Source organism: Nipponia nippon, unplaced genomic scaffold (assembly GCF_047370975.1).
Source record: "Nipponia nippon isolate SJK-2023a ecotype South Korea unplaced genomic scaffold, ASM4737097v1 scaffold_7, whole genome shotgun sequence".
In the NCBI taxonomy this organism is placed as follows: domain Eukaryota; kingdom Metazoa; phylum Chordata; class Aves; order Pelecaniformes; family Threskiornithidae; genus Nipponia; species Nipponia nippon.
The window spans coordinates 44,198,590-44,224,121 of record NW_028262391.1 but is presented as its reverse complement, the minus strand read 5'-3'; the positions used below and the strand labels follow the sequence as shown (position 1 = coordinate 44,224,121).

At 37.3% G+C, this 25,532-nt stretch overlaps 1 long non-coding RNA gene across 2 annotated transcripts in view; it reads right to left on the bottom strand.

The window, feature by feature from the left end:
- Positions 1 to 14,339, bottom strand: part of LOC148051049 (uncharacterized) — a 45,914-nt gene extending 31,575 nt beyond the window's left edge. For both annotated transcript variants that reach the window (XR_015700418.1, XR_015700420.1), the window contains exon 1: positions 14,286 to 14,339. This is a non-coding gene — a long non-coding RNA (uncharacterized LOC148051049). The remainder of the gene's footprint in view (positions 1 to 14,285) is intronic.
- Between the last annotated feature and the right edge of the window lie 11,193 nt (positions 14,340 to 25,532).

Below are 25,532 nucleotides of genomic sequence, written 5' to 3'. Positions count from 1 at the left end.
TGCCTACAGATCTTTGAGCATATGACAAGACGTTAATTAAAACTAAACATGCAAGAATAAAAGTTGGGCCAATAAGCACATACTGGTTTGAACATATAAGCTGACCTTAAACAAGATGAGCTAACAGTATCTTAGAAGTATACCTAAAGCAAGTTGTCAGCTCTGACAAGACAGCTGGTAATGATCTGTTTTGGCACAGGTTTACAAAAGCAGTCTAACATGACAGAGGTCTTTGAGAAAGTGCAGATTGCCACCTTCTCAAAATTTTCCTTTAGTATGCTGGAAATTTTCAACACAAACAATTTTCAACGTCATAATGCTATAATATGCAGCGCCAAAAGGCTTTTCCTATTATTTTAAAATCACATGTACAAGAACAGATTTAAAAAATGCATTCAGATACTAAACAAGCAACCGCTTTTTAGAAGTTCAGCTCCCATTCAGCAATGAAGTGAACAGGTTTTGAGCTTCCAGCTCCTATCCTCAATTGAAGTTTCAAAATCTTCATTTGTATGCCTAAGCAGGAGCTAAAAATTATCCAGCATCCAGTTACCTAAATATCCAGTTCAAGGACCAATTGTAGATGCCTGCTCATATATGATATGATTCAAAATTAATCTCCTTTTTTCACCCTTCCCAATTTCAGCCCTCTCTACCACAACACATTCCTCTATCAAATCACTAGCAATTGACAAGAACTAGCAACCTTTTCTTTATAAGAATACATCCATAGTAAACACTATTTTACCCTGACACTGGGGAGCTAGGATTTGCCAGCTAGAAAAGATATGTCAATATGCTGTGCCACACGGTATCATGATGCACCTACACAATAGTGCAAAACATTTAACATTTTAAGTAAGTAACGTTGCAGATCAGCATTAAAAAGGAGACACTCTTATTTTGTCAGTCTTGTAGCTTTATTGAAAGGCTACCAGAAGCATACTACTTCTAATATGCAAATGTTTTATCTAGGAACCCTTAAGGAAAGATGAAGAGCGCTTCTGAGTGGAAATACACAGTATTAAAGAAAAGGACATGGGGTAACAATGTAAGTCACCAAAATGCAGTCCCTGAAGCTCTGTCCCTCCCATTCCCGCACCATTTGGAAATTTTTAATGTATACAGAGTGTGCAGACACAATCTCCACAGGCACTTAGAGTACTGCTTTACTTAAAAGCTCTCAGACTCAGTAGAATAAACAGGAAATAAAGAGCTGACAGTAGGCTTCCTTTTCAATACACACAGAAATTCAACATGGAGGTTGGGGAAAAAAACCCTGTAAGTAGTGTAGGAACAATAGGGTCAGAGGTGTCACCTTTAGCTGCAGAATTAAAAATGAGTCTCCAAATACCTGTATCAGTTAAAAGCCACCTCCTCTTTTTCTTTTTTTCCTTTTTTTTTTTCTTCTTTTTGAAAGAAGAAAAGAGAACATTGGCCAAATTGCAGCATGGATATTAACAGATCCAGGATTCACAGAATATGGTTAATCATCAGCCTACCACTCAGGAAAAAAAAAACAAGCTTATTAAGAATATTGAATACCAGAAGAATAAAACAGAAGAAAAATTGTATTTTTGTTATTACTGAAAAAACTGATTTCCTTCAATGAAAGCTGTCTTATTAAAAAAATTAGAAATTAAGTATATAACAATTCCTAGCACCTCCCATGTGTAAAAAGACTCACTCCAGTAATGTACAACGTAATCTTTCATTTAGGTCTAGAGTATCATAACAGATGGAGTCCCAATAGTCAAAAATAGGCATGTTATGATCATTGGCAACTATTGAACTTATGCTAATAAATGACATTATGAAGTAATGTATTATTCCTAACATTGTACAAGTTCACTATGATAGTTTATGAGGAAAAAATATTAAAAAATCGTATTTTGAGGAACACCAAGAAGGAACAGGATGATGTAACATTTAGGCAAAAGAAATTCCAAGCTCTTTTTAAAATCAGAAAGTTACCATTTGTGCTTACTTCAAAAAACACTCTGGATAAGCCAAATAGCACTTTTCTTAATATCTTAACCAGCAGGCACCACTCTATATTAAAGTGTAACAACTGCACTGAGACAAAATAAGGCAGTTATCTTAAAAATAAATCAGATATCAATCAGACAAACCCAGGCAGTTAACTTGACTTTCTGTCTTCATTTACTTACCAATCCTGTTGTCTCCTTTATTTAATACTAACTGCTGACTCACTAATAAGGTCAAGCTGATCATGTCAGGTGACAGTAGTTTCAGGTCTGCTTATTGGGCCTTGGCCCTTATATTCAAGCATACACCTGATTAGAGGTAATCAATTTGTTTAACATGATTCAATCTTTATCAAACATTTGAGATTTTTCTTCCCTTCTTATAGTAATTTTCTCAAATAAATATTTATGTTTTCCTGAATAGCTGAGGGTCAGTGCTTATAAATATGTGGTTCAAGTGTTCATACAATATTTCTGTATATTTTTATTATTATTTTTCTTCTTAATCATTTAATGTGAAAGTTGGTTGTGTTTTACTACGTATTTTGTAAATCACAGAATCATAGAATCGTTAAGGTTGGAAAAGACCCTTAAGATCATCAAGTCCAACTGTTAACCTAACACTGCCAACCCCACCACTAAACCATGTCCTCAAGCACCACGTCTACATGTCTTTTAAAGACCTCCAGGGATGGAGACTAAACCACTTCCCTGGGCAGCCTCTTCCAGTGCCTGACTACCCTTTCGGTGAAGAAGTTTTTCCTAATATCCAACCTAAACTTCCCCCGGCACAGCTTGAGGCCGTTTCCTCTCGTCCTATCACTTGTTACTTCGGAGAAGAGACTGACCCCCACCTCTCTATGGCCTCCTTTCAGGTAGTTGTAGAGAGCAATAAGGTCTCCCCTCAGCCTCCTCTTCTCCAGACTAAACCACCCCAGCTCCCTCAGCTGCTCCTCATAAGACTTGTTCTCTAGACCCTTCACCAACTTCGTTGCCCTTCTTTGGACATGCTCTAGTACCTTGATGTCCTTCTTGTAGTGAGGGGCCCAAAACCGAACACAGTACTCATGCTTTGTGCTTTACAGAAGAGTGATGCAGGTACACTAAAATGAACAAACTCAACCAAAACTTAGTTACAAAGACCACACAAAGTATGGAAGATATACCACCTTTCTCATTGTCAGTCCAGTTCTTGCTGTCCCTCTGCTTCCTCATACTCAGTGATGCCCTGTGGCTGGACATAGGTGTTATGCCTTCAGGACCATCCAAGATCTGTTGGTCAGACCGAGCTTTGCCAGAAGACTTAGGATGTGAACACGATAGGGCATTTCCTATATTATGCAATCAAATCCTATGGGCTGCATAAAAAGATGCAATTTTATTTTGCTTTGAAGAGGAACCAACCACTTTTCCAGATTCTGACCACTCTTGGCTGCGGCACACATACAAATAAAACTTGAAGCAAAGGTATATGATTCATGAAGTGAGCCTCTGGGAATGCAGAGGCACTGATTAGCGCTGTGTACAGGGCCTCCAAAATGCTTAGGACAGGTCCACAATCAGCTGAGCGTATTCCTTTAATAAAATACTACTCACAAGAGTTTAGGAAAGCTGTTGTTACTGCAAGTGGTCGTCATCATGGGACTCATCTAGTGACTGCTGAAGTCAATAGAAATACAGGCCAAGGGCAAGGGACGTTGACTTCATTAAGACTCCCAGTCAATCTTAAAAGCTACTCCTAAGATTCTTCTGCAGTCTCTTATAGCCTTTGTTCAAATAGGTATTTAGTCAATAAATTAGGCTGTCAACTTGCAATCCTTTAGAACAATCGCTTCTTTTTCAAACAAATGATACAGCCATTTCTTAAAGGCAATTCATACTTGCTTTTATGTCTTGCTGTAAGAAAGCAAGCCATGAATAAAATTAGTTAATTGGAATAATGGAAGGTTGACATCATTTTTCAATATTTCTCTCTCTAAGGAAAACACCTTGTAAAAATTGGTATCCTATATATTCCTTTTACTTCCAATTGCAGCAACTTACCAATGATTATAATAAATAATCTGGAAATATAATAAACCCAAACAGCGTGGTGAATGATCACATACCCATTTCAAAGTCTGGTACAGTCTAAACTGTACTGCATCAAATGGGATCATCTAGAATTTATGGAATAAATCCTTGAAGCTCTAGATAATGGTTGAAATTTTGTTTGCAGTAGCAATAGAACATTTTACACTATGTCATGAAACCAACAAGAACACATACAAAAAAATATAAGAAACACATCTGCAACTGGATTCTTGTTTTTCTTGGTTATTCAAAGAAAAGCAACACAATAAAGAAATATTTATCCTTAAATAAAGTATTTTACTTCTGAGCTATCCATAATCTTGGAGAATATCACTGTAATACACATTCAGCACTTCAAGAAACAGAGAAGGAAGTTGCGTGATGAGGTTTAATGATCAATACATTGAAAATGAATTGAATCCTTCCCATGAAGACAAACTGAAAGCAAGCTAACAACTGGAAATATTGTGGTGTAAGTCTTGAAATCCAAAAGTGAGCCCAAGTAGTATTAGACAACAACCTTATAGGAATAAGGAATATTAATTCCTGCTGGAACGTGTCCAAAGAAGGGCAACAAAGCTGGTGAAGGGTCTGGAGCACAAGTCTTATGAGGAGCGGCTGAGGGAACTGGGGTTGTTTAGCCTGGAGAAGAGGAGGCTGAGGGGAGACCTTATTGCTCTCTACAACTACCTGAAAGGAGGCTGTAGCCAGGTGGGTGTTGGTCCCTTCTCCCAAGTAACAGGCAATAGGACAAGAGGAAACGGCCTCAAGTTGAGCCAGGGGAGGTTTAGGTTAGACATTAGGAAAAACTTCTTCAGTGAAAGGGTAGTCAGGCACTGGAAGAGGCTGCCCAGGGAAGTGGTTGAGTCTCCATCCCTGGACGTATTTAAAGAATGGATAGATGTGGTGCTCGAGGACATGGTATAGATGGAATTGGCAGTGTTAGGTTAACAGTTGGACTTGATGATCTTAAGGGTCTTTTCCAACCTTGATGATTCTATGATTCTATGATTCTAATCCCCAAACCATCTATAGGCTGAATCAGGACCTAATTTACATCTAAGCTAAATCCATTCTTTCCTATAGAATATTACAGGATTCACTTCAGACTGCATTTTTCCTGGCAAGATATTTCTTGGCATTTTATGTGCACAGATAACACTTTTTAATATAATAAAATCTTTCCCTCAGTCTACATGCCCACTTATAAATTTGATCTCTTTTATGTTTCTCACGAAAGTGTGCCTCTTTTCAGGACAGGCTAGCTGAGTTTCAGCTTACAAATGTATTTATTGAAAGAAGTACAGCAATAACAACTGTTCTTTTGTCTCTGTGAGAAAAGGCTGCCTAGAGCCAATTATTGTTTATCATTCCAGATACACATTTTATGATCACTGTGTTAAACAAAAAAAAAAAAAGTTTTATGATAAGGAGCCAATTTAATATCTTCAAGTCCGATCACATCGGAAAGGATCCCTTACTTGTATTTTATGTTGCTCAGTCTAATTGTCAGGTTTTATTAATTTTGCATGCTAAGCTGGAAACATTAGGCACAGGTTTCTCCTTGGGAGTGCAGCAAAGCTAAAAACAGCACAAGCACCAGAGGAAACTGTGTTTATAATTGCTCTGTTTCTTAGTTGGACTTCGTCAGCTCAACTTGGGTGGCAGAATGACATGGAGAGAAAAAGCTCACTTTGATTTAGAAAAGGTTGTTTGCAGGTGTCAAAACAAAGTCTACTAGGAAACCAAGGGAAAAATTAAATGCTGTGAGCCATTATTGCAGGTGTGCTGTAGTGAAAATTATCGTCCTTTTGTTTTTGTCTCAGTAAATACGTTGTGCAGTTGAGGCCAAACGTAGCTTGGAAGGAATTTAAAATACTATAAGCTTACAGTGAAGCTCAAATTTGAATTTCTAGTTCCAAACACACAGATTAGAAATTATTCATCCTTCTCACTGAAGACAGGAATACAATGCAGGCTGATAATAAACAAGCATGCAAAAAGAGGCATTTCTGACACTGCGCGGATCTAACTTACAGCATTTAATAAACAGCCACCTTAGAGGCTGTCTGCAAGCAATTAGTGTGCATTGACAATACCTTTCCCCATGCAGAAGAAAACGTTTATGCCATGCTCCGAGGGGCACGTCAGTGGCTGCACCTGCCGAAGCCACCCCACAGCAAGCAACCGCCAGGCTCACACTGGCTCCCCTGCCCCAGGGCCGCACGGCCGCTCAGTCAGGCTCCGAAACAGCCGGAGAAGATCACCAGCTTCATGGAGGTGGTCTCTCCACTGCCTGGTTCAAGTCTGGGCTTAGGTTTGGGACAGAATGACTCTTGCATTGTTTTGATCTAGGACCCGTGCTGATTTGAACATGGAAAACAGCTGTCTGCAGGTTTTTTTCAGGGCATCGGCTGGAAGAGTAATTGCTCCTACCATCCCACAGCTAGGCTTTGGATTAGGACAGAGACTGCCTTTTCCTGATGGTTCATTCTCATATGTATACATTTGATGACAACACAGATTTTATCTGGGGAGAAAAAAGATCTTCCGGAGCACTTCAAGATGTGTAATCTAGCCTGAAGTAGTATCCCCTGCAATATCCTGGAACTAGGATTTGGAGTCTTTCATGCAATCAGACTCATATTGATTAAAAAATGATTACATGATGAATGATGAAATTGCTCCTCTGCTCCCTCAGAGCCTGACTTTTTGATAAAATATCCTCATCTAGATCTGTTTTGGGGTTACCAGATGAGGTAGGTAGATTCTTAATAATCTAGGTGACAGTGTGAGAAGTCCATAAAGAAAATAAGGTAACACCATCAGTCAAGTGGACACTGGGTTACCAGTTTGGGGGCAAATAAAACCAACACAACAATCACTGGAATTATCTTTAGAGAAGAATATCAGCAGAAATGAGAAAGACACAGTGCAGAATGATCAAGGGACATGGCATGAGCATCCTTGGTATGAATAAGTATGGATGTCGATGTTCCTGCAACAGTGATGTACTGTAAACGGGGCTGAATGCTAAATGGGGCGCTCTCAACAGAAGAGACATTTATTAGTCCCTGTGCTGTTGGAAACTTAATTCTCAAGGAAAATCTGGGAGCATCCATGACTTTAATAAGAGAAATGCCCGAGTCCTTTACAATGTCTAGGCTCTAAGAACTGCCTTTGGAAACTGAAGGAAAAGACGAACTCTACAAAACAAGGTTGACCGAGAAAAAATACTTCTCATAAGGCCAATGCAAAGAAATTGAGCCTATTTACTCTACACTGATATAAAGGGAAGGGAATGGGCTGGTAAGAGCTGAATGTGCTCTTCACCATAAGTATTCTTATGGTGAAAAAGTTTCTAGTTTCAAATACATATGCCTGTAACCCAAAGCCAGTAAGGGCATGTGTATGCTCTCAAAGACAGAAATTATTGCTTCCTCTAGAGCGTTATACTTTGGTTTTACACATTTATAAAAAGTGGTGAAAATGTCATAATATTAAAAATTGTTAATTTCTTTTTTTTTCTATGGTGGAAGGCTGGCTATGCCGTACTTATGCTTTGACTCAGTAAAGCTCAGACATCACAAGAATGATTTTATGCTGAATTGGCTTCCATAACATCTAGCTGTGGATTATAATTAAAAAATACACACAGGCTTCTGTGCATGAAAAAGAGAAGGATATACTGAATACACTGAGCAATCGTTCCCAACAAAGATTAAATAGAAATATACTTCAATAAGAAGAAGCATGAGACCTGAATCCACAGGTTCAGAGTTGAATTAAGTTTTAAGTTAGGGTTGTCTTTCTGTGTTTGCTTAGCTCAAGATATTTAATTCAGTGCAGCACACATTGACTCTCCAGAGGTATTCATAACAGCAAATTACTTTAGTTGTCTATAATGCTGAAACTGGAGGAGCCGATATATCACAGATGTCCCTAAACTCCCTTCCCTAAAGTACACAAAAACTGGAAATCCACTGTCAGCTTCCTTATCTGTACCCCAGCCATTGTACTAGCCCAATTCCATTAAGTCTAAACTGATAGCTTTAATTCAAAGTACATTTTTTATAACCTTATTTATAATAAGAATAAAAGAAAATGGTCAGAAAAAAAGAAAACTTCATTTCTGCAACCCACCCCTTCCTTAAACTAGAAAGAAAACCAGAACAATCAAAGCATATTAAACAGGTTCATGTCTTCTCTGAACCAGAAAACACATGCCAGTGACCAGCAGCCTGTATACTAAACTAATGCAAAACCCTACAACAGCATTTGAAAGGCACAGGGTAATTTCTGCATATTTTGACTAAAAGTTTTACTTACTTTTGATGTAACAGGGCGAAAATCAAGGTAATCCACATCATAGCCAGGGCCATTTACTTCAAAAAGCTCCATACTTGTAATTGTATTATTTCCTTATACTAACTGGAAGTTTTACATCATATTTTCTACATATGCAGTGATCATTAGGACAGCTGCTAAAGGTTTACTGCTTTCCTAACAGAGTTATCATTTATCTGTTGGTAAGTGACATGTAATTCCTAGTTTAGAAAACCCCTGAAATTGTTAATACAGTAGCTGAAAACTCATATGGTACCATCTCAATGTTGCATTATGGTAGCCACCATAAGTGCCACAGCTTATTATTGATGTTACATCTTCAAACACTTTCACTGACGTATCAGAAATCAGTATCAATAATCTCAGAAAACATAATATTTCTCAGATTACGCTGATACTCTATCATTTCACTACTAAAACTTTTTTGCTTTCACCTGTATTAGAAACATGCATTATGCCCCTATTTAGAGAGAACTTGAGACGCCATTCACTTAGGAAGGATTTTTCTGCCACATTAAGAGCTTTTTGTCATGCAGTGCACCAAAGAAAATGATCTATGACAATCGAACCACAGTTACGACAGGTGGACAACCTGTGGCATATTAAAAAGTGTAGTTGAAATAGCTTTAAAATTTATAGCTTAATTATAAAAACACAATTTAAAGCTCATAGGAGGGAAGCAGAGGTAGGCCCTTGGAAGTTACTTTCAGTTCAGCAAAATTTACTGCAATTAAGATTGCAGAAATAAGCTATAAAGAAAGTTCAGTAGTACTTTGAGGTCTACATTTATGTCCACTACCTTTATGTATATTTTTACTCATTGCAACTGCCATGAAACTGTAACAGCTCTCTGCAGCCTTCTAGGCAGCTGGGCAGTCATTGCCTGTATAAACAGGAGGTTCACTGGTACCCCAGTCACACAGGGGAGTCATGGCTGTGCCATGATCCAGCTTTGCAGCAGACTCAGAACAAAAAGGCTTAGCCTTTATGCTTTATGTTTTTATACCAAATTCTCCACTAAACCCTACAAAAAAAAAAAAAAAGTCATCGTTTATGCAGTATTCATGCAACTGCACATTATAAACATGAAAGCAGCCATCATCACATTGCAAGACCTAGTTCCCACTGGAACCTATACTGTTACCAGAGAACAGTTCTGAAAATAGACAAAGCCTTGAATTTTGGGCACCAGCCATGACAGTATATTCCTATCTACCCATAATGCTCAGGCAGATTAAAACACTGCGTAAAACGGTAGATTTCAAACACCCTCACAAATAGAAATTATTAGAAGTGAAATATCAATAACATTTTCCAAAAAGCAACTGAGTGTCTTGGTTTATGGAGTAGAACCTCATCATTAGTTAGAGAATCTTGTCATCACTGAGCATAGGACTTTATGGAGGTTTAGATTAAATCCAAGATAATCTCCATTGGTTTGTTCCTGAGACATCACAGTTGCTACCATCAGTAGCATTTCAGGACACCAGCATTTTGATGAAAGTGCTTATAATAACATTGAAATGGGCTCTTTCTACTCAGTAGTAAATACGATGGGGAGATGGAGAGTGCAGGAATTAATGCAGGTAAGTTTTTAGGCCAGGGCTCTATAGAGGACAGCACATTGCTTGCAGGGAAGAAGAAAGGGGAAAACAACTACTTATTATGTTATCTGGCTGTTACTTTTTTGTTAAGTTTTTATTTGGTTGCAATTTCAGAAATGTAATTAACAGTCCCCAGGCAAAACTGAAGAGGTGGAATACTAATGGAAATTTTAATCTTCAGCATAAGAAATCAAAAACATTTGAATAGCCTACATACACACATATCCATTATTTAACACTTGAGACCAATTCAAATGTAATATTTTCTTACCACCCAGGTCTCCATTTCTTTCTACAGTAAAATCATTTTAGCAATTCCATTTCTATGCCCACCTGTCCCTCTGAGAGACATTATATTGGTAAGTGTCATGTTTGTAGAGGTTAAGAATAGTAATCTTAAACCTCTGGGGTTGGTTTGTAATAAGTATGGGGCAGGTGGGATATTTCTATATTAAATTTATTTATTTAGGTTATGGTCCTTACAAGCAAAGTAAAATAATCCTGGAACCCTCAGACAAAAGTTTGTGCTGCCTTAGAGAGCTATGTTACTTGCTCTCTTGCTTACTTTCTTTCCAAGGACTGCTCCAAGATTACTACACTGCTTCAATGTTTTCCAGCTATGTTTTCTCTTGTCTAGCACAGATATTCTGCAAAAAGAGTCTTAAATATTCTGTGGTTTGATGATTCTGTGAATGAGTCAGTCAGTCACAGATAAGGGTTAGTTCACAGTATTGTCCCTCATTGGTCTCCAGTCATATGCCATATTTTGGAGGATACTATGATATCATATAACAGGTTGTGTATAAGAAGGGAGCTCTCCTCTTTAAATTTCACAGCTCGTGATGTGATTTGCGTCTAAGCTATACATATGTGAATATATACACATACATTTGTATATATACTTCATATATTAGCCAGATACATTTAAATTGATTGCCCAACAGAAAAGTCATCAATTACAGCTAGGGTAATACTCATTTGATAGCTGAGAAAGTACCATTGACCATTTATACTTCAGGTTTAAGGGAAGTGTCAAGGGTGACACTGACACCCATCACAGAAGTGAGGGAAGGAGAAACAGAGAAGATTAAAAAAAAAGAAAAGAAAATAAAATAAAAGAAAAGAAAAATGAAACAGGAAAAATGAAGAAGGATAAAAATAGAATAAAGAAAAGAAATGGGAAGTATAACAACTTCACTGCAGGTGTGAATTGCTGTTCCTTGGTGTTACATCTCAGTAAACAGAATAAATGCTTGGTGGTGTGTGACTGCTTTCCAATCAGTGAGAGCAACGTGCTGTGACTAGTAATGGGTCATCTTTCAGCCTTCCTTTCTATGGGGAAAAAAAGCAATACCAGAGATTATGATAGACCTGGACTAAGAAAAAGAATGGATGGTCCATGCATTAAGTCAGGAAACTCTCTAATTTCTTAAGTTAAAATCATCATTACAGTTTAAACTGGGTTTCACAATCAGTGTGACTTGTTTGTAAAAACTACTATAGACATTAATTAACTCTTTGCCCACATCCTGCAGAGGTAGAAGCACTATCCTTAGCATTCCCCCAACAGTTTTACTCAGGTTGTCATTTATGCCATAATATAATAAAATCTTAGCAGAAACAGTGTGTTTCCTGACAAAGACATGCTAGAGAATCACAGTTAACGATGTCTGCAGGTGCTCTATACTCTCAGTAACTATGCAATTTTGCAAAAAAGGCATTTAAATAGATGAAACTGGCACAAGCATTTACGTGCTTAAAAAAACCCTAATACGCACTAGCGGTATAAACCATCAGCTACAATATCAAACGTATTGCAGAGGGCCTGATTCCATGGTCCTTGTCCACCACAGATGAGTTGCACTGTCAATACTTATTTCCGGTAATGGCGAATTTCCATTTCCTAGTGGAAGGCCACTTCTTTTACCATGGAGAGCTGCATTGTTGCCTAGAATGGTTACTGCCAGCTCACATTGCCAACAGGTGACAGGGATTTACAAAAAAGAAAATCAGTTTGTGTATTTGATTCCTGCATGAGCCAACCCTGAGGACTCAGAAACTTGAATGGGGATCAAAGGAGGTAAATGTAAGTTTTATCTGAATATTGAACAGTTATGAGCTGTGCTATCACTAGCCGTTTCTGATCTGCTCAGAGAGCCCTCACCCCCATTATTGTACTACTTAAGGTAGCCGTTTAATTTCTTCTCTTACAAAAAGAAATTCCAGTTACTGCAGAGCTCTGAATGATATTGAATCAATGTTGCGTGCCTAAGTTCTTTTTCATACATCAGTGTGACAACAGAAAGAAATGGAAATTTCCTTCTTGTGATCTCACCAAATCCTGATCTTCTTCGAGGGCTACAATATTCAATTCTGTGATTTTACAGTTGAGTTTTAAATCCTTCCTATAGACAATATAGTGTAGTCATTCCCCAAAGCCTACAGAAAACTTGGCAATCACTAGTCTGCTGGTGTATTAGCGTACTCCTTATCCTGCTGACCAATATTGTCTTACTATTGCTCTCCATTTATGTTTGCTTGTTTTGTTTCTCTGAATCTGTAAAGGTAGACATAGAATTATATGAAACCAAATGCTATTTTTCCATCATGGCAACTTACTGCCTCAGGTTACCATGTTAGAAAGAGAAATTGGATGTAAATAATATCACTTAATGTACCAAATAACATTTATATGCAGTAAAATCCTCCCTTCAGATAGTAACTGCCTGCTCTCTTTTATAGGGTAACACTTAGCAATTAAGCCACTGAACATCTGGCCTTCCGATCACTCAGTAATCATTTAAATCAAAAAGAGGATCCACTGAATGCCTCTATGGGTCATAGTGTGGAAGATAAGCCCAAAGCAAAATATCTGTGGCACACAGAGAAGGGCACATTTTGAAAGCAGCTGATGCTTCTTATTCAAAATTTACTAAAGCAATGTAGGAAGCTGAGCATCCTGATGATTTATGTGGATAAATAACTTAGTGAGATGCAAAGGTTTGCACATCTTTATTACAATAAAACAACACCTGGTGCCCTTTTGTTACCATCTGCATGTTCGAAATAATTTGGTCAGCATTATTGGCTTGGAAGATAGCCAGTGAGTCGAATTATTCACTAAATGGTGTGTATGAACTGAGGAATTACAAGCAGGTTTTTGAAGTATGCTAACAACAAAACTTTACCACATGTTGCCCTACCTGACAGCTTAACGGCAGCAGGAACAGAAGACCTCCATTTATCTATGGAGCTTACTTAATAACCGCTCCTTGATGTACCTCACCAACCCAGATTTGTCATAGGAGGAAGAAGACATAGCAGTCAACACTTGTCCCTTACAACTGTATCATCTGTTTGTAAAGCATGTCTATCCTGCTAAGATCTGCATGTCTGCACTTAAGATTCCTAGTCATTTCAGAAATAATTTTTTTTTTAAAAAAGTATTAATTAAAGCAACACTTTTTGATGAAGTTTGCTACAGCCAAAGCCAATTCACAGACCTTTACCACGCGGGCAGATCTATTTGGAAGGGAGGTTAGGGAAATGGCAGGACATTGAATGGAGGACAAGCACTACTCCAAATTCTCACGGAAACTTCTCCAATACTTTTATGTTATGAGAAAGCTGGCTAGAACTGAGGAGATCAAATACTGCACCAAGGAGCTACTGACACTAAACAATTTTTCTTCTAGAAATTGTAAAAGACATACTTCCTTCTTATAAATGCATTTCAGTCACTTGTTTATTCAGGTATTGGTCTTAATCTAATATGGAGGCTCTTTAGCACTCGGAATTCCAACTATTTGGACTAGACAAATGGAATTTAGGCATTTCTCTTCCTCAGCAAGTGTCACTGTCAGAAGTTGTGAGCATTTGGAGGTGCTACTTCAGAAACCACCATCCACAGGCAGTGGTACCATTCTGCACCTCTCCCTTATGATTGCTGTTTCATTAAATGCATCTTTCAGCAATTTACCAGATTTTCATGGAAATAAAATGCAAAATGGTATAAAGAGTCCACGAAATGTCATTAAAAACAAAATACTTCATTTGATCTATAAATACTTTATCAATTAGACTGAGGAAAAATCAGGAAATGTACAGAGGTGGGGTGTCCAGTCTAGGTTCTGGCATCCGGCTCACCGTGGTTACAGTCTCCCTTTTTCCCTACAAGTGAATTAACTAGCTGTGGAGCAACTCTGACCCCTTCACAATCCAGCCACAGTCAAGCCAGTTCATAGACATTACAGTATCTGTAAAATTGACTTACCTCTTCTTTTCTAAACACTATTTTTCATTAATTACTGCCCCATCTGCTTCAAAACGCATTGACCTGAAACATGGAATACAAGTTAGTAGCCTAGAAGCAATGTTTCATGTTCATATAAAAAACAGTGTAGTGAGGCTATTTTAGAGTACAGAAAACCAAAAAAATCATAATTTGGGTTTCCTTCAAGTGCTCTTCTGGCAATCACTTCATAATAAGAGGTGCATTTTTATATTCAAAATCTAGTCCTGTAGTTCAAAACTTAGTATTGGCTTATCCCCTGAAGTATCTGAACATAAAAGAGATCTAATGTGAAAATTGGCCTCTGCAAATAAAATATAACCAATGCTAGATTTTTTTTTTGAATTGCTGAAAATCCTACTGAAAAGGAAAGAATGTTGCAATATCTGCCTTTCATAACACGATGTAATTCTAGAAATTTGATGGAATCAGAAATTAGCTAATAGTGAACATTTCCCATAACTATGAGTCTTCTGTTGTTAATGCAAAAGGGTTATTTACAGTAAATGTAAATAGTAACAGAAGAAGACATAACAACAGAATTCTTGGATATCCTGGGGATAGTTTGCTTACACAGAATTATTTTAATACTCTAACAGGAAGCGAGAAAGGAAGGAAGAAATAGAGAAATGCTTCTTTATTATTAAAGCATGGCTCCACTGCCCAGATGGAGGATGTAATTGAGCAAATCCACAGTTAGCATCATTGTAAGTGGGCTTATTTATACCAGCTGAGGATTGGTACAATAAATAATACATATAAAAGACTCAGATACTGTTGGACTATTCAAATTTCATTGAACTTTTTTTCTTTAGATTTCTAAAAAATAGAGTGGAAACAAAAGAGCCACAGTCTTTTTTGCCATTATGTTCTGCATAGGAAACTTGTCTCTCTTCCAGAAGCTCCACAGGAATTATATGAAAAAATGCTCAAACCTCTGATCTTCCTTGTTCATTTTCATGAGAACAGACAATGTTGGGGAAATTTGCCAAAGACAGAGTTAGCATTTCCTCTTTTTTGTTGTTTTGTTTTGTTTTACCCTTTGAAACAAGGGGCAATCTCAAGCAGTGTTCCCTGTCCAACGCTGTTAAATCACACTGCTAAATACGGTCTGTGCAGGTTTCCAGCACTGCACTGATCCTGCTGTGCACAGTGCCCACAGGCACTTGCTCTGCTTGGAAATTAAATTCTCTAAACCAGATTAAGGTGAATTTACAAACTGGAATTCACACAACGTCAAAGCATACGATTTAGACAACACCAGTCTCTAAACAATTATAAACCCTAATGTGAAATATATATGCTGAGGAAGAATTCTCAAACTTAAGGAGTTTCAAAATTGCTCAGAAAACATTGCCAGATGTACAAGTAATACTCAGCAGGTGTAATTTGGTCATGTAGGTACAGAATACAGCCCATATGGGTTCTCTTGAGGTTAAGTGGAAAGTCTGGACTCTAGCTTTACATTGACGAAAAAAATATGAGATCTACATTGAAACTGGAAAGCTGTATTTGTAATTCTATTTCAAAATCCCCTCTCCCATATTAATTTGTCACATAGCAGTTTTCTGTTTACATCATAGATACTGTTAAAGAAATTTGAAGTATTTTTTTGTAATTGGCCATGTGCTGTGTTTTTTATAATAACCTTTGGAAAATCAAAGTGGTTTTATGTTTTCATACGAACAACAGTAAAATTTGCTGCTATTATTTTTCCTATGGTCATTGACATCTGAAGGTTAACTTCACCAAATTTTGTCACTTGGTTTATTGACAGGTCTGGCATGACAGAATTAAAAGCTTGAGTGATTCATTGATGTTTAACATTATCAGAATCAGTCCTGTGTAATAGAAGGGAGTGCTTTTTATTCCCATAACAATGACCATGACAACAGCCTGTAGGATGAAGATGAACTGAGAATATGAATGAAGACTTTCAAAAATATTTTTATATGAAAAAGTGTTTGTGTCTTGAACGAATACAGTATGTCAAATGACATAGGAAGCACTTCTCAAAACTGACTGTACCTAACACTGGCTTCCACCTTCCTCTAAAAAACAAAGTGACATTTTCATACTAAAATTGCACCTGATATTCTAAGCACTGCTAGTACTTCATTGCTATCAGTAGGGCTTCTGGCTTCCAGAACGATTATTTATGGAGATCGTGATAAAATAGGCCCAGGAATCATAAGATACCTATTTACTCATGAAAGTAAAGATAAGACTATACTCAGTAGCCTAGGTTTACCTGTGTGAGCAGAAGATGAAGATGAAGATGTGTTTACAGGATCAAAATCCATAAGCACCTACCACCTACTCGCAAACAGTAAAACCGCTGTGGTTTTTTTCTATTTTAAAATGATAATACAATTCATAAACATATGACTTACATTATAGAACAATGAATCTCTGGTGTCACACTAATTAAAAAGCTAGTATTACATTACTTCCTCAAGGGTTCATTTTATAATTTTTAGGATTATAGCACATTGATTAATTTATACAAGTTTTTAATCCCCTAGTATTTAATGAAGTCTAGGAACTTGGGAGCGTGTGTATAATTTAGATTTGTATAATTTTATTACATAGGAGAAAAGTTAAACTGGTCATGTACTACTTCATGTAGAAAAGTGTCTGAGCACACCAGTTCAACCATCAGCCTATTAACCATTTGCAATGAAAACATTTGAGTCTAAATTAATTCTAGGGTTATTAGATTATTTTTCAGCTTGCTAAGGACTCCAACAAGCATCGCTTGTCTTATGTGCTTGTCAACTGCCTTTTAATTAGCTACTGTGTAACAACTGAGCACAGTGGGAAACTAATATTTGTTCAAGTTATCTTCCATATCATTTAGAGCGCCTTGAAAACGACATTGTCATTATCCTGTACAGCCTCAGATTTACCCATTCTGGCACATCAAGTTAAAATAGCATGCTGCAAATAGAGGTTCATAAATGCATTGCAACTAAACACAACAGGAACTAGCAAAATAAATTGTTGAAGACAAAATCTTCTACAAAGATAAAATGCTGAATTGTGTTTTAGACTGGTGTCTGGTTCATTTTTACAGCCTCAAAAATGCAGTTTGATCACCTAGTTGTCAAACTGTTAGACCCACCCACAAATCATAGGCTCACAAACAAAATAAATTTATTTTAAGTCTTCTGTACACAGTGTAAAAATTCTCAAAAGCTACAGTTTCAGGAAACATAATCCTGAATCTAAACCCAAGCCTTATATATATTTCATGGGGGGGAAACAAAACAAACATCAAAACCAAAAGAAACCTAGGCACTGAATCTTGAAGTCATGTTTACCCAGACCTTATAGTAGGTCAGGGACGGACTCCAACTCTGGGCATTAATCAAGAGAAACAGAAAATTTCTGGATGCTTAGAGTATATTTTCTAGTCAAGTGATGGCTACAGAGAAACATTACAGAACCTCCAGCTCTCTACAAAGTGTAGATCCAAAGGAAGGATACTGATTATTTAAAGCACTGAAATAAAATTATTATGGAGGTGGAAGGGGGCACACAGTTCTATTTATAATGGCACTTCTAGACTCTGAAGTCTTTTACACTTAGGATGCTCCAAATTGTGAGAAATAAAGAGAAGAAAAAAAAGGGGGGAAAAAGAGGAAAAAAGGAATAAACTTGCACGGTCACAAGTACAAGTTGAGCCTGACCAGACAAGATTTATGAACAATTCCTTAACGATATGTTGCACAAAATTTTTCTTGTTTTTGTCATTTGTTGGTTTTACAGACCAGCCTTTTCAATTTTCTCCTCTTTAATTTGGATTTACTAGACTTAGATGATAATAAGGAATTAGAAAAAGACACATGAACGTCGGTTAAGTAATAATTAGAATAGATAAGCACGTTGGTCTGCACTCTGAGAATTTGGGATTTGCATTCTGCTTAACATCACTTTTCTATTTGGCAGCATCTCAACACTCCCTTCACACAGATGTAACCAACTAAACATGGCATCTGTCTAGATGGGTATTGACAAAGACATTTTCTGTCGTATTTATGTTTTCCAAACAAGTGAGCTAGCATGATATAAACCACTACTTAACACCTTGCACAAATACAACTTAACAATGTTGTTATTCAGAAGAATACCTACAGTAAGATAAGAACAACTACTGTGTTGGTAAAGTTGTCTCTACTATGTGATAAAAGATGTTCCAAAGTCTAATAATTAACTTGAGTTAGCAGACTATTTAAAGAAAATTCCTTTTTGTTCCTATTTTAGAAAGATCTAACACTGACAGCAATGCTAAAAATTAGACTTTGGTGCTAAAAAGTACTCAGCCATAAAACATTTATCACCTCTTGCAGAGGAAACACCTTTAGATTATTAAATATCTAGGTTTATTTCGATGCATAGTGTAGTGCTAGGCAGAGAGGTAATTACGCAGCAGGGAGAAGTGTCTCTGTGAAGGCAGTGGGAAGAAAAGGTCTTATTTATTTCAACTCCCCACAATTATACACATTTTCTAAATGTTTTTGAAAATCTTACTGGCCTGTCATGTTTCCACCTCAGACAGCAGAAAATGATTAGGGGTATGAGTAAGAGTCATGTTCTTCTTTGACAGTGAGGTGCACAGTGTAGAGACGATGACAATTTTGGGTTCAGTGTCTTGGGGAGCTTAGATAGAGCACATGTAACAAGGCTTCCCTGTAATAGCTTTTAATTGCTTTTTAGTATTTTTAACTTGCAATATTTATATAGAATTAAATTATCGAGATACTTTCTCTCTTGTTTTGCATTTTTCAAATGCAAAATTAAATGCAAATACTTATTTTTCAAAATAATTATTTGTAAGACAGAATATGCAGAAATGATACCTGCGCAATACCATAAAACCTTTCATCACCTACACACATTCACAAGAAGAAATCTGTTTCCGTGTAATTTAGCAAATCAAATAGGAGTATCTCCTTGTAGACTGCACAAGCTCTCTCTGATTCAAAAATTGTTCAGTGTTATTCTTTAGGTTTCCATACATTCTTTTGTAGTGCTATTACAATGACACTTTCAGCATCACCGTAACTCACTATTCTCACTAGTTATCTACCCTTTTGCCACCTCTTGTTGTCCACCCACGTCCAGTTCATCCCAAATGCATAGCACAGTATCTGTTGCACATCCTGTCCTAAAAAGCTGTGCAATAGTGTGCTTCATTCCACACGTGCAATTGTTGTAGGATCGTTTATTGAACTGAGTGGCTCTAAGTCCACACTGCTGTAATAGCAATAACTAATCCCATGTTCATCAGTTTGAACTAGGTACCCATTTCCCTAAGTGTATGGGACATTGCAGGAGCTGACCATTTCTTTGCTTTAGTATATGTTACTTAGATTATAACACCTATATAAAGGTAAGTGATACTGGCTCTGGTGTTCAGCCAAGACTGGCGAGATACTTTCTGTCATAAGACTCTGCTTTAGTTGCTTATAGGTTTCTACACTTTAATTGCTCTGACTGACATTTTCCATTCCAGGCTGATGTCTGCCTCAGGCTTTTTTTTTTTTTTTTTTTTTTTTTTTTTTTACGTTTCAGCAAAAATGATTCAGCTTTTCTAGAGAATAATTTATGTGAAAAATACATTGTTCTTACCATGGTAAATTTTGCCGGTTTTATTGAGAAATTCTAGTACCCTCTGTTTTACAACAGTGGCCCGATGTTTTTCATCAAGTAAATGTATGAAGAAGCTGGAAAATTTATCCAAATTTAGACAACTTACAAGTTTGGGGAGAATTACAGATAGCATGCTTCAAAAAGAGTGAATTGCTAATGCTGCAAATTGAAGCATTCAGAAGTCAGGAGTGACAGAACTGAGGAATAAGCAGCAGCTTTCCCCTGCATGTAGGCATTGTGACTACATATCATATAGCCTTGTATTTCATAATTCAGAAGCACAGGTGACTGAATTAAGGTTGCATATCTCGCATTTCCCAAGTTCTGAGGGGTTTGTGTTGGTTGTTTTTTTGCAAACTACCTCATTCTTTTAAACACTGGTTGATTTTGGTTTGTAGTTTGCAATAAAATAGAGCTGAATGCAACGTATACTTACTTCAAAATACAAATCTAGGATTCTCTACCTAAACTCTGTTGAAAACACATAAAGGTTTCATGCTAGAAAAGAAATCTAGAGCAGACACTTGATCAAACAAGCTATTGTTGGGGTGGATTGCCTGGGAGGGCTTGTATAGCTGAGTTTAGTAACATCAGGAATCCTGTCTGAAAGATGTGTTCAGCAGGAGGATCTCTAAATGATTTATGAACAGCTGAATCAATAAGCAACCACTGGTGTTGAAAATGTCTTTTGAAGTAAGGTATCCCAGTCTGCTTTTACAGTGTCTGTCTAGAGTCCAAAATAAGGAAGGAGGTTGAAGATTAACATCTCAACAGGCTCTTGAGGAGCAGGATTTCCTAAGGAAATCTTTCTTAGTCATTTAACTGCTATTGCCCCTCAAACAAAGGTACTGTTAAAAGAAAAGTGAAGAAAGTGTCATGATAGAAGCTACGGGATCTCTGTAGCGCTGGCGATACAGGAGTTCCCAGTCTGCGGCTGAGAAGTGCCAGTTATTGCTTGTACAGATGCAAACTGGCTTATTTTCAGGAGGAAAATGCCAGCATTTTGAAATGCTTAGATTTTGCATCACACATAATTTTTGGTTAGATTCTAAATAAAGAACGTTCAACAAAAAAAAAACTCACTAAAAATATTAGAACACCAAGAAAACTTCCTTTCCTGTTTCCCATTTAGAAATGCCATGGCCGTTGGCTGTGAACTTCAGGGGCTCTTTGGCTGTCCTGGAGGTACAGGAGCAAGCTGAGAGCACGATCCCCAGAGCCAAGGACTCCCCCCACACACACACAATGGTGCAAGAAGCTCTGAGCAAATTTGTGGAAATCCAAGGCTTTGGGGCTTGTTGCTGAGGAGAAGAAAATCTGACGCTCCTAACTTGACTTAGGGGTCCAAGAGCTGCTGGGTTCACTGTCACAAGGCAGTAAACTCAACATGAAGACAAGGCTCTTCAGCGTGCAAGATTCCTTATGTAAAACTAGGATCAGGCTCCCAGGCTTCTGGGCTACCAACCTTAGAGCTTGGGGCAACCATTTTTACAATCTTATCCTTGAGCTGTAAGTTCTGAGAAAGAGGACAGCAAGATCAATCAATGCAGTTTTCCATGCAGAACAACGAACTGGGTCAGAAATTCTGAGTCTTGACGTTCTTCTGATAAGAACACCCATAAAATCTGCTACCAGAAGTTGTATCACTCCGCTACCAAGCATGACAGAATAGCAGCCTTACAGTACTAGCAAATGTGTCATATATTCATGGTGTCAACCAATAAACGACAGACGTCCTTCTAACCATTTCCTGAGAAAAAAATTGCTGAGTGTAAATTCCTGACCCAACCGTAATAATTATGTTCAAAGCCATGAGAAGTGCCAGGTATCTGAATGGACTTTAAAAGTACTGAACTTGACTGACTATCAACTTCACAGATTAAAGATTTTCTCTGATTTTTTTTTATTTTTTTAAAGGGGGAGATAACACCAGACATCTGGCTGAATTTTAACATTTCTTACTAGGGACTTGACAAGACAACAGATTCACAGTTAATGAATTCAAAGCTTCATGAATATATAACAGCTCTAGCGTTGCAAGTATGAGCACTACCTCCAGAGAGTTAAGCTACAGAGCAGTGATGCTTTATTTTGTCAGGAAGGCTACCCAGCTATGTCACCATGAAGAATCAGCTGATTTCCTTTGGGATCGACACTGGTTCAGAACAGCTCTATCTAGTTAGGATAAAACACACCAAAAATATAAGCAAATAACATAAAGCTGATTACCTTCCCTTTCAGTGAAGTTTCAAATTCCTCATGACATATCAGCGATGGATGCAGAGCTTTTAAAAGACCCTGTGGCAAGAATGAAAGCACTCAGAGTATAAGGTGAAAGGAAAAGTTCATCACAGCTTATAGAGAGAAAAAAGCTGGCACACAAAGAAGGGGTCTCTGACTTGATGTCTGAACAAACTATTCCAAATGGCAGATGGATCACTGAAAACAGAGGAATTTTGTACTGCCAGCAAGTATTTTTGCTTAAAATGTACTAGAATCTGGAAACAATAGGAAATAAACCGAAGAGCTCAAAATGTCATGAATAATGTAGGCATATGTTATAATTAGGCTGCATGAATACAGCAAAAAGTTACCATAAATATTCACTCTGATATTTATAGACATTTGCTATGGTCACACTGACTCACCTTGCCATTAGCATTCAATAGACTGGCATGAATATTTGCAGAAAGCAATTCAGAGCCATGGAAACAAAACTCCATCTGCCTGGGTATGTTCCCTGAATTGTTCGCAGAGTCAGTCATTGTAAAGAATCGGTGCAACAGTATACAATACGACACAGACATCTCACTCCTGGTCCTCTGCCACAGACACCACAAGCAGCAAGAGGGCAACGCAACTATGCATTACCACCATTTGCATTTGTGTTCAGGCAAGCGCCAAAGCATACTGGGACATTGCTATTATGAAATATTCCTAGAAAACTAATTTAAAACAAGTACAGCAAATGAATAGATGTAGTAAACACGGATTTTGATATCTAGCCTTCACAGAAATTACAATAATAATGTTAATAGCATGGCAGAGTTTAGGACCACCAGATCTAATGGCATTCTTGTCATCCCTCTTTCCCCTTTCAGAACAGGGAAAATGAGAAGGATGGTACCTGCAGTACTACTTCTAAATGTCTTCCCTCTAACTGTCCCCTGTAAAGGAGAGAACTTTCACTCTGTACTGTTTATTCTGGACAGCAATGGGTTACACAGGGAGTGAAGGGAGAACCAGATATAGATGCCCTGTCCCAAAATGTTTAAGCTAGCTCTGTGTGTACACATCCCTTCACAATGAAAAAATAAAACAGGAGCTGTCAACAAGATTATTTTAGAGGAAATCAGATAGCAAAGCATGAGTAATTACCTCACTAAATCAAGTAATCTCTTTAATCTTAAAAGGAAATTTCAAACCTGCCTTTTAGCAAGCTTTATTTCAGTTTCCATACCCAATTTAGGTGTAAAAAATGTTTGGTTTTATTTTTAAGAAATGCATAGCAGGACTGAACTCTGAAGACCGTGTCTTGTTGGGTGTGAAGAAATTATTTAAGACAAATTATAGTGCTGTCACACTCATACCTCATAGTTTAAAATAAATCTTGTCATCTAATTATACAAGAGCTTGAGTTTGTTTAACAAATTGCTCAGAGGTATTTGTGTGGCACTACATTTCCCTTCGCCTTTGATTATAGCCTATCATTTCAGTCTTTTCTCTCTATAGCTTTCTATGTTTTATTGTGGCGTTTAACAGGTTGCATTTATCACATCTCTTCAGCTGGGCTAAAGCAGATAAAACCATGATGTCTCAGTACAGTTCTTGGCAGTTCACAATTAAAGAATTATTTAAAAACAAAGGCACCCCAAAAAGGGATTTCTGCTCCCAAACTAAGAACTTCAACAGTAAGAAACTGGGTCTCTGAAAACAGTTTTGATGTCCCACCCACAGGTCTACTGAGAAAATTAAGGGAAAAAGAAAATTCCCCTTGTGTTTTAATTCCCATGCTATATTCTCAAAATGTCAGGGCAAACTTGACTAGAATCAGTCAAGTCAGGATAATTATTTCAAGAAACTGTAGTCTGCAAAAGAATCTGTCTCTTCCCTTCTTGCTTATCGCTGAAGTCGGATAAGCTGTGAATTGTTCAAGAGTAGTCTTTATTGAGGCAACAAGAAGAGGGGCAAAGAACTGCCATCAGAAAAAAAAAAAATAGTTAAGCATGGCTCCCTAGGAAGTGCTTAACCAACTTAATATTATATCATTGAAAGAATTTCATTGGCCAAAACATAAAGATAAGTCTAAAAAATATGATCAGCCTCCATAGGAAATGTGAAGCACTTCAGAAAATTGGCAAGGGTCTCAGTAACTAGGCCTTATTTTGAAAGATGACGTCTCATCTCACAGATGTTATTTACTGTAAGCCAAGAATAATATTTATGGCTTAATCACCTGATCATCATAATCTGGTTTCTTAGTGACTCATAACTGCAAGTTCTTGTGAACATACAATTACACATCCAGAACTGGAAGGCTGCATAAGCCCATCTTAAAACAGGTCAATTAGTGTTTTCCAGCCCATATATTGCCAAACCGCAAGACAGGTATTTTCTAGTTCTCTGACCAATCTAACATTACATATCTCTTGAGACCAAACTCTTCCCCACTGGTGGTTCTGAAGATACTGTATCATAGCTTGGTTCATGTGCTCATTAATTAAAGTTACCTTACAAAATGCCTCAGTGTTAAGCTGTGGTTGACATTAACAAGCTGTTAAACTAAATTTTGATGCAGTTTTGAGGCCTCCTCTCAAAACTCAAATGCAAATGTGCCCATTCCATTAAGCAATTAGGACTATTTGAGCCCATAGGGAGGGGAATAGCAATTTTAAAAGGGCAATTGTATTTGCTTCATTTTTTTCCTCAGTATTTTCTGACTGCTTCCTTTCTCTCCAGTGGAGGAACTGCAGCTGCTTCATCACTTCTTTCAGACATCTATGACACATTCCTATTATTGGATATATTCTGCAGGTATCATAGTCATGATATCATTGCACTCAACAATATCATTGCTGAATTCTGTAGTTTATTTTATCAGGAATAAACTGACTGTAGTTTTCTTGCTATGAGCTGAAGGCTTCCAGTATTGAAAGTTAAACCAAAAATTGAAAAGGAAGAGAGGATATCACAGCCGCACCTGTTTATTCTACAGTTTAATATATCCATCAAAATCAGATTTTGATGTATATATTCACTCTTTCTATTATACAGGATCTAATTCAAGATCTCTTAAAACACCACCTTTATTCCAACACTACTTCAGAATCAGAAGTAACTGCAACCTTTACTTGTCATAGTAATTACTTGAACCAGATCTTAGCAACAAAAAGGAGCAAATAAAATCATAAGCAACAAGCCTTACTGTATTACTTTGGGAACTTTGAGTGAAAATAATACACAAAGGAAAAGCATATGTGTATTTTCAATAATAAATCATTCCTCAGTAAATTTCTTTCGTTTTTAAAGAAGAATTTCCACTGAAGTCCATCTCCGTCTTCTGAAGGAGCGGGA